At 50.6% G+C, this 18,149-nt stretch overlaps 1 protein-coding gene and 1 long non-coding RNA gene across 3 annotated transcripts in view; one reads left to right on the top strand and one right to left on the bottom strand.

Annotated features, from left to right (window-relative positions):
• LOC142488424 (uncharacterized) overlaps positions 1–11,585 on the bottom strand; it is a 32,958-nt gene extending 21,373 nt beyond the window's left edge. The window contains exon 1 of the long non-coding RNA XR_012799413.1: positions 11,520–11,585. This is a non-coding gene — a long non-coding RNA (uncharacterized LOC142488424). The remainder of the gene's footprint in view (positions 1–11,519) is intronic.
• A 5,472-nt stretch (positions 11,586–17,057) lies between these two features.
• The window catches only part of LOC142488404 (uncharacterized), a 44,040-nt gene continuing 42,948 nt past the window's right edge, over positions 17,058–18,149 (top strand). Inside the window, exons 1-2 of one of the 2 annotated variants that reach the window (XM_075588894.1) lie at positions 17,058–17,416; positions 17,468–17,642. The gene's annotated coding sequence lies outside the window, so the exon portion shown is untranslated. Of the gene's footprint in view, positions 17,643–18,149 lie in introns of both variants that reach the window. The other variant, XM_075588893.1, reaches the window with a different exon arrangement.

The following is an 18,149-nucleotide window of genomic DNA, read 5'->3' as shown; positions in this document are numbered from 1 at the left end:
CAGACCTTTACCCTGCCATCGGTGTCTCGTATGTGATAGATAGGGAGGCTCGGCATCTGGGACTCTACTTCAAAGGGTTCTTAAAACTCTGTGATACCCTTGCTCCACTACGCAGAATAAGGGTATGGGGGGCCCACCTTCCATGGGTTACAACTGACCTTATAGCACTCTACCAGTTCAGGGATGCCTTGTGGAAAGGCTACAAAGTAACTGACACTACCAAGGATCTCAATCACTACAGATGCCTGCGGAACATGTGTACAAGGCAAACAAGGCATGCAAAAGCACAATATTACTCTGAAAATCTATACCAGAACACATCAAACCCAGCTAACTTCTGGAAGGTTATCAACAATATATTCCAGCCTTCTAACCAACAACAACCAAGTAATATCACTAAATGGGATATTACTCTGACAAACCCCACTGACATTGCAAATGCATTCACTGATTACTTTGTGGGGTGTGCTACTAACTTATTAGCAAAACGCAACCCAAATCACAAATCTGAATCTCATCCTGGGAGTACCCATATAGCCCCACCCCCTCCCAACACTGCCCACAATTTTCAATTTGGCCCAGTATCCGAAGAGGAGATTGCACAAGCGCTCCTCAAATTATAACTAAGCAGCCAATGTGGACCTGACTTACTACAATCTAGGTTCCTAAGACTTGGTGCCCCAGCCATTGCCAAACCAATTGCTTCCATAGTCAACTCTATCCTGTCTATATGCCATATCCCTAAGACCTAGAAAACTGCCAGAGTTGTCCCAATCTTCAAAAGTGGGGACAAAAACACTGTCTCAAACTACAGGACAATCTCCCTTCTCCCAATACTATCCAAAGTCATGGAGAAATGTGTCCACTCCCAATTAAGCGATTTCTATAACAAGACAAATTCCCCTAGCCAATTCCAATCTGGCTTTCGCCTCAAACACTCCACCGTAACTACCCTGCTAAAAGTTTGCAATGAAATCTAGTGTGGAATGGAACGGGGACAACTCACTGGTGCAATATTCCTAGGGAAGCATGCTTTAAACTGGTTTCGGTCCTACCTATCAGGTAGATCCCAACATGTGTCCATCTCAGGCTCTAACTCCAACCCCCTGGATATCACCTGTGGTGTCCCACAAGGCTCTGTTCTGGGGCCCCTACTCTTCTCAGTGTTCATCAATGATCTTCCCACAGCTTGTAAGGAAGCTTAAATACATACATACATAGTCATTTGCTGACTATTTCAAGGAAAAGATGGAATCCATTCGTCAGAACATCCCCTCTGTTTCCTCCTCCCATCCTACACTGCTTCCTAACTATCCTCCTGCCTTCCTTGACTCTTTTTCCGCTTTCACAGAGGATGTATCACTACTGATCTCCTCTTCTCCCTCTACCACATGCCCTCTTGACCCCATTCCCTCCCATCTCCTAAAACATATTGTTCCTACAATAGCACCTATGCTCACACACATATTTAACACCTCCCTCTATTCTGGTACCTTTCCCTCCTCCTTCAAGCATGCAACAGTCATACCATTACTCAAAAACAGCAAGCTTGACCATACCTGTCTTTCTAACTATTGAACTGTCTCCCTCCTGCCTTTTGCCTCCAAACTCCTTGAACATCTTGTATTCTCTCGCTTGCTCCACTTTCTCAACACCTATTCTCTCCTAGACCCTCTACAATCTGGCTTCCACACTACTCACTCGACTGAAACAGCCCTCACTAAAATAACTAATGACCTCCATGCTGTCAAAGACAGAGGTCATTACACTCTGCTCATATTACTCGACCTCTCTGCAGCATTTGACACTGTGGACCACCCTCTTCTCCTCCACATTCTCCATACTCTTGGTATTTGTAACAAAGCTCTATCCTGGATCTCCTCTTACCTCTCCCATCGTACTTTCAGTGTCTCTTCTGCTAACACCTTCTCCTCCTCCATAGATCTCTCTGTGGGGGTGCTGCAGTGTTCTGTCCTGGGATCTCTTCTCTTTTCTCTGTACACGCTTTCTCTAGGTGACCTAATCACATCCCTTGGGTTTAAATATCACCTCTATGCTGACGACACACAAATTTACTTTTCAACCCCTGACCTTACACCTGCTGTACAGACCAAACTTTCTGAATGTCTCTCTGCGATATCATCCTGGATGGCCCTACGCTGACTTAAACTTAACATGACAAAAATAGAGCTCCTATTACTTGCTCCCAAACCTTTCCTTACTACCTCCTTCCACATTACTGTTCGAAGTACCATTATTCACCCAGTAGCCCAAGCACGCTGCCTAGGGGTCACACATGACTCCTCTCTCACATTCTCCTCTCACATTCAAAACGTTTCTAAAACCTGTTGCTTTTTCCTCCGCAATATTACAAAGATTCGCCATTTCCTCTGTTGCTCGACTGCTAAAACTCTGACTCAGTCCCTCATTCTCTCCCGTTTCGACTACTGTAACCTCCTGCTGTCCAGCCTTCCTGCCTCTCACCTGTCTCCCCTACAATCTATCCTAAACGCTGCTGCCAGAATCACTCTACTCTTTCCTAAATCTGTCTCAGCGTCTCCCCTGCTGAAATCACTCTCCTGGCTTCCTATCAAATCCCACATCACACATTAATTTCTCCTCCTCACTTTTAAAGCTTTACACTCTTCTGCCCATGCTTACATCTCATCCCTAATTTCTCGCTATGCACCATCCCGATTCTTGCGTTCTGCTCAAGGATGTCTTCTCTCTACCCCCTTTGTATCTAAAGCCCTCTCCCGCCTTAAACCTTTCTCACTGACTGCCCCACACCACTGGAATGCCCTTCCCCTCAATACCCGACTAGCACCCACTCTATCCACCTTTAAGACCCACCTTAAGACACAGTTGCTTAAAGAAGCATATGAGTAGCACCGTAGATATTACTAGACACGATACATAAAGCTTGGCCCCCTACAGAAGCACTTACCAAAATTCCCTCCTACTGTTTCTGTACATTCCTCCTACATACCAATTAGATTGTAAGCTCCTCGGAGCAGGGGCTCCTCTTACTAAATGTTACGTTTATGTCTGAAGCACTTATTCCCATGACCTGTTATTTATATTTATTTATTATTTGTTATTTATATGTTTACCACGTGCATTACTACTGTGAAGCTATACAAATAAAGACATACAATACAATACAAATACACATGTGACAGATGACACAATCCTATATGCACACAGCCATAGCCTCTCCGACCTTCAACACATACTTCAGTCTGACTTTTTGACTCGAAAACTGGATTTCCCAAAACAAACTGTTTTTAAACACTGACAAGACTGTAACAATGGTATTTGGGACTGTAAGAGACGTGTTCAAAGGTACACAATGGAGACCGTTTAAAGTGAAACTAAAATTAGGCTTTATTGTGCCTGTCCCTTTAACACAGCAAAACATATGAAAATAAGCCAAACAAAAAACAATCTCCGTTTTGGAGACTATCTACAGTACACATGTAATCCAGCACTCTCTAACTGGGTGGTTAGCTAAGCTATTTACCAGCCCCAAATATATAAACATATATACAGATATATAACAGTCCCATAAGAAAGTCTTATCTGTTTCTTGTAGCTGTGGCCTGGGAAGCAACAATGTCCGGGGCAAAATCCTTGACTTTGGTTAGGCCACGGCCTACCGCAGGGTATGTTTGTTTCTGGGGCACAGCCTCGACAGGCCAGCACTTCCCTCGGTCCACAACCTTGTAAGGGTAGTGGTCCATTTCTCGCCGGGAGGGGGCGCTACTCACCGGCGCAATCGCAGCATAGTCCCGGTCCGCTCTGGCGGTCAACACGGAAGTGATGTCATCAGGTGGAGACATCTCGGGATCCCGGTAGAGGGCCAAGTCCCGCACCGGAAGTACGTCATGCGCAGGACCTGGGCCTCGTCTCTGGACTCCTCTGCAGCAGCCTGTCGGGAGTAAGGGGGTGGTTCCCCACCGCTCCGCTGGCTCGCGATGGTCGTCGGTTCATCTGAAATAGTTGCAGGTACCGCCTCCGCATCACTGGGCACCACCATGGCCGTGGAATTTTGCCGCGGTCCTGGGCGCACCAGCGCTCGCCGTGTGGTGGTCTCTGGACTCGGCCGCTCTGCATTGCAGGTAGGTGGCTCTTCCTTCACAAGATCGCTGGGGTGGTCCGCCGGTTGGCGCATCACCACCATCCTGGAACTGTCGTCATCATCCACTGAAGTGGGTAGATACTGCTTCGCTGAAGACAGGTACCTTGGTACTACACATTGGAAAGCGGCTATGGAGCAAGGGCCATCGGACTTTGCTGACACCAGAGGCCCGTCTCTGGCCTCGTCAGGTTCGGTCACCTTCTCTGTGGTGGGTTACGACTCTGGAACCGGAATGCATGGACCCCATAGAACATTTATTATAGCGTACGGGCCCTCCACATGGATAGCATCAATGCGGCCCACTTCATTTGGCGTAACAGGTGGGCCATCACCCACTTTGGATATGGAACCCCTGCTACTTTCACTGCCAGGAGATTTCCGGACAGACTATACTTGAGAAAGTCACAGTGTGCCATCTTGGGCGTGAGTAAGGTACTTGGAGGGAGCAGGACAGGTAATATAAGTCCTCTCTCTTGAGTAACTCTGTGGAACCGAGGGTGCGGCAGCTTGAATCTGGCTCCTCCCCCAGTGACATTGATGGATACGGATTGAAGCTCACTGTGCCGACTCCCTCTGGTGAAGTTTAGAGGAGGGGCACACGATAGCATGGTGTAACTTCGGCTCCACTCTGAGCCATTCACAAAGTAAGTGGGCGCGGCTCCTGCTTTCGCGCGACTCACCTCACAGGGGTGGGACACTGCTTTTCGCGCTGAGGCCCGCACAAGTTTTGCAGATGATAGCATGCAACCTTCTGCAAACAGTCCATGCGGTCTCACAGGGTGGCGGGAACCACCATTTTGGATCACACTGCAGTCCATGCTCACTACAGGTTTAACTTGCGTAGTTATCACCGGCTGGAGATCAGGCACATCGTTTGCAGTCTCACACATAATCACAATGTCCTCACTGTCTGCTCCCTCTGGTGAACCCAGAAGATCCATGCAGGACAAAAAGGGCGCAGCTATGGCTTTCGTGCCATTCCATAGCAAACTTGCAAAAGTCAATTGTACATTCGCAGCATGCGGTGCACTATCACTCATAGCAGCTGCCATTTTATGTTCAGACAATTCTCACGTTGTGCTCCCTTGCTGGGCAATCGCCATCGTTGGTGAAATAAAGTATTCCAGCTAAGCGCAAACCGTCCTATGTAGTAAAGGGCAAGCTCTCCTGGTACATCTGCAGCACATGATAGTCTCTGCCTCGTGGAACGTCAATGTACCTCAGGCTAGGCAAAACTCTTTCATGTGTAGCATACTGCAAACAATTGCAGACCAATGCAAGTACTCTGCAGTTAGTAGTCTGGTTACTGGCTAGAAGTACTCTGGGGTCTACCGGCAGCACTTATGGCGTCACCTACTGTTGGCTACACATAGCGCAGATCCTACCAGAAGTTCCTGACCCAAGTTAACCAGGCTACCCCCTTAGGCATCATACAACTATCTGCCTCAAGGTGACTAGGACAGCTATAGCCCTGTCTCCAGATCTACTTCAGCATACATTATTTCTGTCAGCTTGTTTAGCTGAAAGCCTGTCCTGTTACTCTCAGCAGCGCCTCCAAATGAAACCCTGTTTCCCCCCCAGCCCCCCAATCTCACATAGGGACTCGTAGGGAAAATGCTACTCTGGTTACTCATGATAGTGTGGTGCAGACCTGCTGGTAACAGGGGGCCCTGAGTCTCCCGCGATGGTATTGGGAATAACAGAACAGCTTCTGAGGTAGAACTGAGTGGTACTCACAATAACAGCGGCTCCATCTCTTGTAAATCCCCAGGGCTGTGGGGAAGAACCTCTGCAGGAGAACTTCTCTCAGCTTCTCGTGGATAGATTCCAGTCTCAGGCAAGAAGTATGTTGAATCAAGAATATACTTTATTTCACAGTGATAGCACACTGCCCAGCATAACAGCATACTTAGCAGCACATCACAGCAGGTTGTCTCCTTCAGGATGTCAACACCGGCAGACACCTCTGTTGGCGGCCCTGTGTGGGATTGTGTGTGTGAGTATTTGTGTGATTGTGTGTGTGTGATTTGTATGCAGGGCTGCCAACAGGGGGGACTGGTGTTGGCGTCCTGGGCCCGGCCCCCCGGGCCCCCTGTGGAGCCGGGCCAGTTTATTTAAAAAAAAAAAACGCTCTCTGACGGCAGCGCCGGAAGTCAGCTGGGCTAAGCTTCCGGCACACCGGCGTGAGAGGGAGGCCCGGCACGCACGTGAGTAGCCAGCATGGGACAGACAGGTGCCTGCAGCGGGGCAGGGCCGGCGACAACTGCTGTGACCTGCCACCGGTCCCCCCACTGTCAGCCACGCCCCCCCTCCCCGCAGCACCGGCAGCCACCTGGCCCCCACCAACGCCCCCCACTGCCAGCCACCGCCCCCGCCGCAGCACCACCAGCCACCGGGCCCCCACCACGGCCCCCCCGCAGCACCACCAGCCACCGGGCCCCCGCCACCGCCCCCCCGCAGCACCGCCGTCCGCAGGGCTTTATCCTGTATATGTGTGTATCTCTCCTCCCTGCCTTGTTTTTCTATATATATATATATTCCCAGTAAAGTCAACCCCACACTGATGAGACCCATCAAGGTTGAAACAGCTGTCTGTGGGTGATTTTCTGGGTATGCACCATAACCCTGGCTGTGCTCAAAGCTGTGACCATGCAGCAAGCTTAAGCCTATAGGGAACCATGTTAAAAATGGTTATTGAGGCAAAAAGTGACACTGTGTGCTCATTTGCATGTCATTTCCCAGAATCCCTTGCTGCAGTGGAAGTGCTGTATGCTGGGTGATGATGGGGAAAGGCGGGGTTGCAGACCTGCCTAAGACATGCAGATGAGCATACAGTTATATTTGCATATATATATATATATATATGGGGGGGAAACAGGTCCTGTGTCAAGGACCGAAACGTCGGGTTTATGTGCCGGTTTTTCTACTGAATACACGCTGCTTTTTGTACCTTTGAGTGTGCTTCTCCTTCTTGCCTCGTGATCTTGGGATCCTGGATCTACTCGGTAAGGAACCTATCTATACTTTACCTGTATGGGACAAGCACCTTTTTACCACATATGTGTGTGCCATCTGTTTATTTTTATGTCATGACTTTATGAGATGTGCACCCGATTCAATTACCCTGGTGGTTTCTGTTTTGCTTAGGAAACCGCCTCTGTTTTTTGATACCATTCAGATTTTCATCTATATTTATTACATGGTGATTTTTATAAAGATGGAGGACTTTACGGACATGTCCGGGATTTTATCATCTATCTCAGAGAGTGTCAGCTATAGTGAGGCCGAGATTGCAAAAATAAGGTTTACTGATACCTTTGAGGAGGCATTAGGGTGTGACAAGGCACCAGATGTCTATAATGAGCTTATTAAATTGAAAAAGAGGGATGTTGACTATTATCTACATGGGGTCACTCTGTCGCACTACCACAGAGAAAAGTTGATCCCAAGGGGATTTCGCATTAAGAACCAACCCACAATAGGTCGTACTGACCCTGAATTTTGCAAAAAATGGGTTGGTATTCTTAATAAATGTTCATTTGACCTCATGATTTTAGTTATTCAACAATCAAGCAAAGAAATGGCACGTTTAAAGAACGAAATAGCAATCATTACAGACCAACATGCTGTTACATTAGCTTCCGATACATCTACCGATTGGACCACCAAAATACAAACAACACTTGACTCTTATCGTGATACCCTCACCGCATATAAACGTGAAAAACTTAAGCAGGTGAAAGGTGATTATCAGGATAAACGTGTCTATAGGTGGCTCCTTGGGCTTAGTGAACCAGGGATTGGTCGTGGTGGCTATAAGAGAAGCTACTCACGTTCAAAAAAATCTCAAAAACAACACACAGGTTATATCACCAGTGATACAGATGCCTCTGATACACCCGAGAATGCATCAAGGGATCCTTTTTTAAGAGACAGCACTGGAATGGCGCTCAGACCACCGATACCAGACTCAGACGTGGGAGAAAGATCAGGCGAGGGGGCAGGAAGCAGAAGATATCTGGAACGGGATTCAAAGCGGGGGAGAGGACGCACAAGGAGGAGGTAATTTTTAATCTTTCCTCCCATCAACTTACTTCAGCTGAGCTAAGTGTCCTCCAGAAAGGCCTCTCATATGTGCCGACCAATTGTCAAAATCCATTTTACTGGGAAGTAGACTTATTTAAATTGGATCGACAACTACGTCTTAAAGACTTTTTTCCAGGACTGAGACAGCACACTCCAACATCCTTCCATCTAACACGGCTATACATAAATTCAAGAACAAAAGTTCTTTCGACCCAGTAGTCACTAATCACAGCATAACGACCTTTATGGGATTAGTAGGTAGTGACACTAGACATCATATCAAGAACCATAAGAGGAGTTTTTCCAATCTGTCTGTTGAGGAAAAACAAGCCATCAAAACACTCCAGGCTAATGATAATATCATAATAAAACCTGCTGACAAAGGTGGGGGCATTGTGATTTTGAACTACATTGATTATAGGAATGAGATCATGAGACAACTTGGGGACCCTTATTACTACAAAAAAACTTAATGGTGACCCTACAATGAACTATAAGCGTGAAATTGGGAGTTAGCAACGCATGGATTTCTGAAGAAATCGGATCCTTCCTAACACAGTGTCATCCAGTGATACCAGTTATTTATGTACTCCCAAAAGTACACAAATCTAGCCAGAATCCACCTGGTAGACCCATCATAGCAGCGATGGGGTCCTTGTGTCAACCCTTATCCCAGTACGTTGATCACTTACTACAACCGTTGGTGGTCAATATGAGATCGTACATTAAAGACACTACATATTTTATTAACCAACTGGTTAAGATCACATTTGACACGTCTGATATGTTGCTGGTGACACTGGATGTCACCAGTCTTTACACGAATATCCCACACGTGGAAGGATTGGATGCCATTCGGGAGCATTATTCCATGATCACCAACCATGATGGTCCTCCCACAGAATATATTTTGCAGCTAGTAGATATCATTCTACATAAGAACTTCTTTCGTTTTGAACGTGATTTCTATCTACAGCTCACTGGGACGGCGATGGGATCAAATATGGCACCTTCGTATGCTAACCTGTTCATGAACAGCTACGAACAAGTACATATTCTAGGTGATGCCCCCCTTTCAACATACATTAAGCACTATGTACGCTATATCGACGATATCTTCCTCATTTGGGGAGGCTCAGAGGGAGAGCTTTCACAGTTTGTTACATACTTGAATCTGATTCCATCCACGATCCGTTTCACTGTCACTAAAAGCATGGACAGTATCACTTTCTTGGACACGATGATTTATAAAAAGGATGGCAAATTGGAGACTGCGATCTTCCAAAAACCCACTGATAAAAACTCCTTACTCTATGCCACCAGCCACCACCCTGAGCCACTCAAACGTGGCCTCCCTTATTCACAAATGCTGAGGGTCAAGCGTATCACCAGTGATCCCTCACTTGTTGAAGCCTCAATTTTCAAAATGGCCCAAAGGTTCATGGATCGGGATTACCCTAGAACGGAGATTGATGCGGCCTTAAAAAGAGTTCAGGCCGTTAAGAGGGAATCTCTCCTTCTACCACGTACAGCCATTAATGGAGATCAATGCATCAACATCAGCAGTACCTACTCAACAGCTTCTAATTACATTAAGCGAAATATTCGCAAGAATTGGCATATCCTAAGCAATGATAATCAAATTGGCCAATTGTGCAAAGCACCGCCACGTATGTGTTATCGTCGTGGTAGAAATCTTCGAGACGCATTGGTACAGGCTGATCCATCGAGCAAATATACACCGACTCCATCATGGCTTAGGAGGAAACCTGGCACGTATAAATGCCATGGCTGCATCAATTGCAGCTTCATGCAGATTGGACAATCATTCTCCCACCCACACAATGGGTATCCAATTCCCATCAAATCTTACATTAACTGTGAGACACGGTTTGTAGTTTATTTCATCAGATGTCCCTGCGGACTCTATTATATAGGGAAAACAAGCCGGATGTTTAAGGAAAGGATGGCCGTTCATAGGTCCACCATTAGAAAAGCTTTGTTGGATACTGACAACGGTGATGACCTACAACACCTTCCAGTGGCAAGACACTTCAGGCAATATAAGCATGGTTTATCCACAATGAAGTGTATGCCTATCCTACAAGCCAATACATCCTCACGTGGGGGTGATAGGAATAAGTTGCTGCTTCAACTGGAGGCCAAAATGATTTATGAACTAAGAACAATGTCACCACACGGTCTCAATGAAGATTTTCGCTTAGGATGCTTCATCTAATATGATAAAAAAACTCAACTTGACACTTGGGACATTTTTTGCACATTGTCTTTATTTTTATGCCATTTTTGCTTTTTGCTTTTGACTTTCTGTTTTTGTATTGGTGCATTATATTATCTTTGCAATTTTTTCTGCATTTTTTACACTTTTTGCGGTTCTACCACATTAGCTCTTTGTTGGTTGTGTCTGTAATTTTTTGCAATTTTTTTCTATTTTTCTTCTGTTTTGTTGCTTATTCTCCTTTCTATTGCCCTATCCACCTTATGTCCACTGTATTTAATAGTGATGCTTTATTAGTATGCCTCTGCTTTCATCTTGTGTCCAGTCCTCTGTCTTTCTGTCTCATTTTTATGCACTCACTCCCCATGTGTCTTGGGACTCCATGGTAACACTTCCCTTCCCGTCCCTTTAATTTTGTTATTTTTCCCTCCTTAACTATGGTTACCTGATGTTATGACACCTGTTCTATATTTATGCTTTTTAAACTCATGCTAGCCATGCATGTGTTATCATGCTTGCTTTATTTACATTGCGATTGAAGTTGCTGTTTGTGTCTTTTTGACGCTTTAATTAGGTATGATATGCGATGCTTTGCCCATGTGTTAGGTTGCCTATTTGAGCCAGCACTGTGTGCACATTGGTCGCTTGCGTCTTTAAGGATATTTCTCCATAGCTCATTGCAGTTACGTATGCTGTGCATGCGCGCCATTGTTGTTTGGCAGTGGTGGTTAACTGGTTACGTTTGACGCCATTCGACATGGTGTTTCCCAGTGCTGACGCCGGTATTTGAATGTTAGTCTCTACAGCTGCTATCTCAATTATGTATTGTTAGGATATGTTCCACAGATATGCTCTGTTGACCTTTTTGTGCAAACTAACATACGCATTGAATGCCTGTGCCTTCTAGGTATTCCCCTTATTTATTTAGTTGCGATGTATGTTTGTCAGGTGTCATTATGTATTAGCACTCCCTTGAGAAAGGTCCTGTGTCAAGGACCGAAACGTCGGGTTTATGTGCCGGTTTTTCTACTGAATACACGCTGCTTTTTGTACCTTTGAGTGTGCTGTCTCCTTCTTGCCTCGTGATCTTGGGATCCTGGATCTACTCGGTAAGGAACCTATCTATATATATATATATATATATACTAGCTGAGAGACCCGGCGTTGCCCGGGAGTCACACTGCCCCCCCCCCCACACACACACACACACTGTCCCCCCCCCCCCCACACACACACTGTCCCCCCTCCCCCACACACACTGCCACACACACACACACACACTGCCACACACACACTGACACACACACACTGACACACACACACACACACACACACACACACACACACACACACACACACACACACACACTGTCCCTCCCCTCCCCCACACACACACACTGTCCCTCCCCTCCCCCACACACACACTGTCCCTCCCCTCCCCCACACACACACTCTGTCCCCCCCCTCCCCCACACACACACTGTCCCCCCCCTCCCCCACACACACACTGTTCCCCCCCCTCCCCCACACACACACTGTCCCCCCCTCCCCCACACACACTGTCCCCCCCTCCCCCACACACACTGTCCCCCCCCCCCACACACACACACTGTCCCCCCCTCCCCCACACACACAATGTCCCTCCCCCCCACACACACACACTGTCCTTCCCCCCCCCCACACACACACTGTACCTCCCCCCCCACACACACACACACGGTGTCCCACACACACTGTCCCCCCCCTTTCCCCCCCACACACTGTCCCCCCCCACACACACACTGTCCCCCCTCCCCCACACACTGTCCCCCCTCCCCCACACACACACTGTCCCCCCCTCCCCCACACACACACTGTCCCCCTCTCCCCCACACACACACTGTCCTCCCCTCCCCCACACACATCCACACACACACTGTCCCTCCCCCCCACACACACTGTCCCCCCCTCTTCCACACACACACTGTCCCTCCCCCCCACTCACACACGGTGTCCCACACACACTGTCCCCCCCCTCTCCCCACGCACACACAAAGCCCCCTCACCTCTGCCAGGACTCACAGCACCGCTCCTCTCTCCCGCACTCCTCCGATTGAGTGTGCTGTCTCCTTCTTGCCTCGTGATCTTGGGATCCTGGATCTACTCGGTAAGGAACCTATCTATATATATATATATATATATATACTAGCTGAGAGACCCGGCGTTGCCCGGGAGTCACACTGCCCCCCCCCACACACACACACACACACACTGTGTCCCCCCCCCCCCACACACACACTGTCCCCCCTCCCCCACACACACTGCCACACACACTGCCACACACACACACACACTGACACACACACACACACACACACACACACACACACACACACACACACACACACACACACACACACACACACACACTGTCCCTCCCCTCCCCCACACACACACTGTCCCTCCCCTCCCCCACACACACACTGTCCCTCCCCTCCCCCACACACACACTGTCCCCCCCCTCCCCCACACACACACTGTCCCCCCCCTCCCCCACACACACACTGTTCCCCCCCTCCCCCACACACACACTGTCCCCCCCTCCCCCACACACACTGTCCCCCCCTCCCCCACACACACTGTTCCCCCCTCCCCCACACACACTGTCCCCCCCCCCCACACACACACACTGTCCCCCCCTCCCCCACACACACAATGTCCCTCCCCCCCACACACACACACTGTCCCTCCCCCCCCCACACACACACACACTGTACCTCCCCCCCCCCCACACACACACACACGGTGTCCCACACACACTGCCCCCCCCCCTTTCCCCCCCACACACTGTCCCCCCCCACACACACACTGTCCCCCCTCCCCCACACACTGTCCCCCCTCCCCCACACACACACTGTCCCCCCCTCCCCCACACACACACTGTCCCCCTCTCCCCCACACACACACTGTCCTCCCCTCCCCCACACACATCCACACACACACTGTCCCTCCCCCCCACACACACTGTCCCCCCCTCTTCCACACACACACTGTCCCTCCCCCCCACTCACACACGGTGTCCCACACACACTGTCCCCCCCCTCTCCCCACGCACACACAAAGCTCCCTCACCTCTGCCAGGACTCACAGCACCGCTCCTCTCTCCCGCACTCCTCCGATTGAGTGTGCTGTCTCCTTCTTGCCTCGTGATCTTGGGATCCTGGATCTACTCGGTAAGGAACCTATCTATATATATATATATATATATACTAGCTGAGAGACCCGCCGTTGCCCGGGAGTCACACTGTCCCCCCCCCCCCCCCCCACACACACACTGTCCCCCCCCCCCACACACACACTGTCCCCCCTCCCCCACACACACTGCCACACACACACACACACACACACACACACACACACACACACACACACACACACACACACACACACACTGCCACACACACACACACACACACACACACACACACACACACACACACACACTGTCCCTCCCCTCCCCCACACACACACTGTCCCTCCCCCACACACACACTGTCCCTCCCCTCCCCCACACACACACTGTCCCCCCCTCCCCCACACACACACTGTTCCCCCCCTCCCCCACACACACACTGTCCCCCCCTCCCCCACACACACTGTCCCCCCCTCCCCCACACACACTGTTCCCCCCTCCCCCACACACACTGTCCCCCCCCCACACACACACACTGTCCCCCCCTCCCCCACACACACAATGTCCCTCCCCCCACACACACACTGTCCCTCCCCCCCCCCCACACACACACACACTGTCCCTCCCCCCCCCCCCCCACACACACGGTGTCCCACACACACTGTCCCTCCCCTTTCCCCCCCACACACTGTCCCCCCCCCACACACACACTGTCCCCCCCTCCCCCACACACACACTGTCCCCCTCTCCCCCACACACACACTGTCCTCCCCTCCCCCACACACATCCACACACACACTGTCCCTCCCCCCCACACACACTGTCCCCCCCCCTCTCCCCACGCACACACAAAGCCCCCTCACCTCTGCCAGGACTCACAGCACCGCTCCTCTCTCCCGCGCTCCTCCGATTGTCGCGCGCCTGGCCCTTCTCTGCTCTCCCTCCTCCCGTCCGGGGAGCGCTGCGCACGCGCCCCCTCTCTGCAGAGCCGCCGGGAAACGCAGGGAAGGTGCAAGGCCTGTCCGTGTGACGGGAGTGACGGCCACCGGGAGGGGGGAAGGTGCAGGGCCTGTGAGCGCTGCGCACGCGCCCCCTCTCTGCACCTGTGAGCGCGAGCCGGCGGGAAACGCAGGGAAGGTGCAGGGCCTGTCCGTGTGACGGGAGTGACGGCCACCGGGAGGGGGACGGTGCGGGGCCTGTAGTGACAGCCACCGGGAGGGGGGAAGGTGAGCTGCGGTCCGGGTGACGGGGGAGAGTGACGGCCACCGGGAGGGGGGAAGATGAGCTGCAAGGGGGCCTGAAGCAGTGGTGTGAGTGTGTGAGGCCAATGAGAGGTGTGCGGGGGCGGGCGGTGAGTGTGTGAGGCCAATGAGGTGTGCGGGGGCGGGCGGGCCAAGGGACCAATGAGATTGCCGCTAGGGACAGGGAACACAGTACAGACAGAGAAACATACAATGCTTTCAGAAATATATAGTAAGATAAGACTGAAATAATGTTTGTGTGTGTATTTGTTCCCCCTGTGATTGGCCCACCACCTCATTGGCCTGAGGGTGGACTGATGTCACAGCAGGGCCTGCCCCTCACACCGCATGCTCCTCGGGCTCACTTGGAGTCGGCAGCTCACTTGGCAGGACCACACACTGACTACTTTGCTACTCACGCTCCTCGCCGCTGATCTCACCCTTCCACCCGCTCCCTTACTCACTCTCCCCCGCTCCTCACTCTCTCTCACACCCCATTCACACCACTACCCTCGGCATTGGCGGCACCGTTCTCCCCCCCCCCCCGTCTCCCCCTTCCTCCGCACCTCTGCGAGGGGGGGGGGGGACAGTCAAGAGAGAGGGGGGCAGCACCAGACTGACTGCCACACACACACATACACGAACTGACTGACCGACTGCCACACACACACATACACGAACTGACTGACTGACTGACTGCCACACACACACATACACGAACTGACTGACTGACTGCCACACACACACACACATACTGTACACGAACTGACTGACTGACTGCCACACACACACATACACGAACTGACTGACTGACTGACTGCCACACACACACATACACGAACTGACTGACTGACTGCCACACACACACACATACACAAACTGACTGACTGACTGCCACACACACACATACAAGAACTGACTGACTGACTGCCACACACACACATACACGAACTGACTGACTGCCACACACACACATACACGAACTGACTGACTGCCACACACACACATACACGAACTGACTGACTGACTGCCACACACACACACACACATACACGAACTGACTGACTGACTGCCACACACACACATACACGAACTGACTGACTGACTGCCACACACACACACACACATACACGAACTGACTGACTGACTGCCACACACACATACACGAACTGACTGACTGAGTGCCACACACACATACACGAACTGACTGACTGACTGCCACACACACACATACACGAACTGACTGACTGCCACACACACACATACACGAACTGACTGACTGACTGCCACACACACACATACACGAACTGACTGACTGCCACACACACACATACACGAACTGACTGACTGACTGCCACACACACACATACACGAATTGACTGACTGACTGCCACACACACACACATACACGAACTGACTGACTGCCACACACACTGACTGAATGCCACACACACACACTGACTGACGCACACTGACTAACGCGCACACACACTGACTGACGCACACTGACTAACGCGCACACACACTGACTAACGCGCACACACACTGACTAACGCGCACACACACTGACTAACGCGCACACACACTGACTGACGCACACACACACACACACTGCATGAAGCTGTAAAGCGGGGGGGGGCGGGAAAGCTGTAAATGTGGGGAGGGGGACCGGATTGATGTGAACGGGGGAGAGAGAGAGGGGAGGTTTGATAGAGAGGGGAGGTGTGAGAGAGAGGGGAGGGGTGAGAGAGAGAGGGGAGGTGAGGTGAGAGAGAGGGGAGGTGAGGTGAGAGAGAGGGGAGGTGTGAGAGAGAGAGGGGAGGGGAGCGGGAACCTTACATCCCGGGCATCGCCGGGTATATCAGCTAGTCCTGTATATATGTGTAGCCCCTCAGTGTTATTACAGCCTCAGGGTTTATGTCATATCCAGGTTACCTCATTGCTATCAAAAAGGAGGAACTGAAGCAGCTTTTCTGAAAAGAGAGAGGAGAGGGAGAAGAGAGAGAGAACAGAGAGAGGAGGGGGGGAGATAGGAGAAAAGGGGGAGAAGAGAGGGAGGGGGAGAGAAGAAGAGAGAGGAGGAGATTAATCGATCTTGTCTATAAAAACTACAACTCCCATGATCCCCTGCGTGTGAGCATGCACAGTAGAACATAGGGCTGTGACCCGGATGTAGTAGGCAGCGATGGGAGGAAATGAGTCCTGCACACAGACAGTCCTGTGAGAAATGCAGAGGATCTGTGAGTGATGCAGCAATGAGAAGTCACTTACTGTGCTGCCCTGTCTGTAACAGGGGGATCTATTCCTGCACTGGCCTCACCCGGTGGGAGGAGATTACTGCCAGTACAGAGCACTTCCATAGCTCACTGTGCTTATTGCTGGGACCCATCCCAATCAGGATCCCCCATAACTTACATTCAGCTATCTGTGTGAGGTACACCTCTCTGCCCTGTCCTGTAGGAGGTTAAGTTACAGCTCAGACATCATCTGAACATCTCCCCAGCACCCAGACCTGCACCCACAGAGGAGAACCACAGGTCCAACATCTACCCGGCACCCAGACCTGCACCCACAGAGGAAAACCACAGGTCCCAGCTTCTATACCCAGCACCCAGACCTGCACCCACAGAGGAGAACCACAGGTCCCAGCTTCTATACCCTGCACCCACAGAGGAGAAACACACGTCCTAGCTTCTGAAGTTGAGACAGATGAGAACCACAGGTCCAGCTGCTGCCCATCGTGCATCCAGAGGAGAACAACAGGTCCCAGCTTCTATACCCCCCTCTTCCCCTCCTGTGGCACTTAACCCCTCACCCCCTCCCGTAGCACTTAATCCCTCCGTCTCCCCCACAATGAGCACTTAATCTATTTATTACAAGGTTTATATAGTGCCCTTATCTAGGGTGCTGTACATTAGTTAATAAAACAAATGTGGGGTTATATATGGAACATTTCATGTGATGTGCATAGAGTAATTGTTAAGACGTCTTTGTGGTGGGCAGGGGTGGGGACATTATGGTCGGACTATGGTGGGAAGGGGTTGGGATCAAGCCTCTGGATGTAGTCTTGTGGGGGCATGGTGATTGGTCTGACAGTGAGAACTGGAGGCGATTGGTGAAGTGGGTGACTTTGGAGGGCTTTGGAGAGACTTTAGGAAAGGGGGAGGGTAGGGAAGATCATGGGCATTGAGGAGGGAGGGGATGGGATAGGAGGTTAACGTGGGATCGTGGAATGTGATGAAGAAGAGATGAATTTTGATTTGGCTTCTG

The sequence above is a fragment of the Ascaphus truei genome, chromosome 2 (assembly GCF_040206685.1).
Source record: "Ascaphus truei isolate aAscTru1 chromosome 2, aAscTru1.hap1, whole genome shotgun sequence".
In the NCBI taxonomy this organism is placed as follows: domain Eukaryota; kingdom Metazoa; phylum Chordata; class Amphibia; order Anura; family Ascaphidae; genus Ascaphus; species Ascaphus truei.
This window is presented reverse-complemented; position numbering and strand designations above follow the sequence as displayed.